This window comes from Monopterus albus, unplaced genomic scaffold (assembly GCF_001952655.1).
Source record: "Monopterus albus unplaced genomic scaffold, M_albus_1.0 scaffold40.1, whole genome shotgun sequence".
Taxonomy (NCBI): domain Eukaryota; kingdom Metazoa; phylum Chordata; class Actinopteri; order Synbranchiformes; family Synbranchidae; genus Monopterus; species Monopterus albus.
Window position 1 is genome coordinate 1,255,607 of NW_018127920.1, and position 2,810 is coordinate 1,258,416.

The 2,810-nt window shown below is 44.8% G+C and overlaps 1 protein-coding gene across 1 annotated transcript in view; it reads left to right on the forward strand.

The window, feature by feature from the left end:
* LOC109959651 (sarcoplasmic/endoplasmic reticulum calcium ATPase 2) overlaps positions 1-2,810 on the forward strand; it is a 29,428-nt gene that overhangs the window by 6,174 nt on the left and 20,444 nt on the right. The gene's annotated exons all lie outside the window — the stretch shown is intronic.

Consider the following 2,810-nt stretch of genomic DNA (forward strand, 5'->3'; position numbering starts at 1 on the left):
TGTTTAACTCTAAGCCACTGAAGTGAGGCACTGTTTTTCTGTGTATAGTGGTAGGTTTTAGTTTTAGCTGTCATGGGCCATGTACATTATGGAATGCAGTATTTATAGAGGCAGTGACAGTCATGAAGATGACAGGTGTCTGGGTCCCCCCCACCCCCAACTCGGTGCCCCTCCCCTTCTGCTCAGGGGAGCATTGCTACAGTACACTATGTGATGTGAGAGAGTGTTCAGCGGGACTCTCAGTAACCTTGATGAGGACAAATGAAGCAGTATTGTACAGGAATTTCAAATCTACTGCTTTTCTAGTTTTGATTTTTGTGTACTGCATATAATTAGTTTTTGGTTGAAAGTGCTAATCATGACTTTTGATTATACTGTAAGTTCCAAAAGAAGCAGAGCGTAAAGAGTCTGTTTGTCTCAGGTTTAATTAGAGACTTGTGAATCAGATGCACTCTCCTCATGCATGTTTGAGACCTAGTTATTACAAACACTTGATAAAGGGAGCTGGAGGCTTTGCTGTCAGCATCTAGAGCCTTACTCAAAGATGCAGCTCAACTGGACTCTTTATCCTGTAGTCCACAGAGACACCTCAGCTCACCTACCACATCCTTCAAATATCTTTTACAGTGGTTCCTGCCAGGATCCATTTTTATGAATTTGAAAGTGATCCCTGTGATGCAAAGGAGGCGTGTGGTGATGCTGATGCTGTCCAGCTGGCTGCTGAGCTGAGGTACAGGACACGGCTGCTTTAGTCATGAGAAGAATAGCTTGCAGTCAATCTGTGCTGCTCTCTGTGACAGTGCTGCTCCGGCTTTGAACACTGCCTCCTACTCACACCTCATCACTCTTCTGCGTCACAGTTGCGTGCCCACTGAAACCTTCTGTATAATGCATTTCTCAGACTTTTATTTAAGCTGGGTCATTTCATGCTTGGTTGTGTCTTTGTATTTTCAAATCTGATCTTGTAGCAGCTGAAGAACTGAAGGCTGATGTTGGCTATTTGTGATGGTCTCTTCAGTTAAGTCTGCTTCCCTGTGTAGTCCTCTGACTGCTGTTGTTGGGTTGATAAAATACTTGGTCCTTCCTGACAGTGTGGCTTAGCCAAGTCATTTCAAACGTTCTCACTTAGATTCAGAAATGAATGATCAGTAATGTTTTAAAAGTTTTTTTTACTATAATCTGTACCAGTTTTAGGAAGGGTAGGTGCCAGTAGCCAAAATCAGGTAAAGGAATACCTGACTAACCCCTAAAACTCAGTGTGAGCTAATAACATGTCAGGTTCACTAGGTCTTCCTAGTTGATTTAAGGTCTGGTCACAATATAGCACAAGTAGCACACACTGTATGCTGCCAGTTTATGCTGGCCTTTTCTCCGAGCAGCAAAGCTCTGGGTTTGTTCTCTGCTGCCTGTGAAGTTGTGGAGGCTGGTAGTGATGGGTGCTCATGTGGGGGGCATTATACGAGGGAGGATCTTTCATCTGCTCTCATTGCGTTGGAGAGAGACGACCTTATAGGGAAGCGCTCTGTGGATAAGCTTCCCACCCCACCACGCTCAATGCACAGTGGCCCTACCCATCAGCACCCACACCCTCCACTGAGATTCCAGACACCACGGATAGTATGTGGCATTTAATGTGGTCTGGCAAGCGTCCGTTGACACTGAATGACTGTCTTTTGGCAAAGGTTCCTGACTTGTCAGCAAGATGTAGAGAAATGGTCTTATTTTGCCGCGCAGGGAGTCAGACTTTAGAAACACTGCAACCTCATTATAGCATGTGGGGAGGTTCTGCAGGAGGGCAGAGAAGTTTTTATTCAAACTAAACAGTGCAGGCTGAAGGTGCTGCTCAGTGAAATGGAGAGAAATATTCAGAGTAACATTCTGTATAAACTGTGTGTAAACCCTATGTTATATAGTGCCGCTAGGAGTCAATGCTGTGCCAGCTGGTTGGCATTGATGGGATGGTCAGAGGTCAGACTTTAAGCCTGAACAGGCTTTAAAGCTATAGTATGTAACTTAAGGTAGCACTAGCATGAAACTCAACCCACTCTGCTCAACCCAGTGCTCTCTCTCCTTGCTCCACTATGCTCTAGCGCAAGGGTGGGCAAACTACGGCCCGCGGGCCACATCCGGCCCGCTGAAGATTGGTACAGGATCGCCCAAATCAAGTCGTATCATAATTATGACTGCATTCATTTGACCTTGTCCTGTAATGCCTGGCGTTCCACCAGGTGGCGCATTAGGCGCGGTGATACATTGACTTGATTTTGCAGAGCCAGGGCTACTCTCAGTTATTACTCTGCTACTGCTCTGAACCCATCTGCAACAATGAGTGGGCCAAAGAAAAGAAAAGTCGACAGTGAGTGCCGAGTGTTCAATAAGGAATAGACAACTAAATATTTTTTTTACTGAAGTCCAGTCAAAGGCTGTATGTCTTATTTGCCAAGAAACCATTGTGGTTTTAAAGGAATACAACATCAGCCGTCACTTTTCTACCAAGCATGCTAATTATGCTAACAACCAGTCAACGCAAGAACGGACGGCTACTGCTCAGAGGCTGGCAGCTAATTTGCAGTCTCAGCAAAACACTGCCTTCAAACACGAAGGCAGGTTATTTGGTGGCACTCAAATTAGCAAAGACCAGCAAACCTTTCTCAGAAGGGGAGTTTCTCAAAGAGTGCATTGTAGAGACGGTAGGTGTTTTGTGTCCTGAGAGCAAGAACAAATTTGAAAAAATTAGCTTATCACACAGGACAGTGACTCACCATGTTGAGCTAATTGATGAAGACTTAGCTAGCAAGCTAAACAAAAAA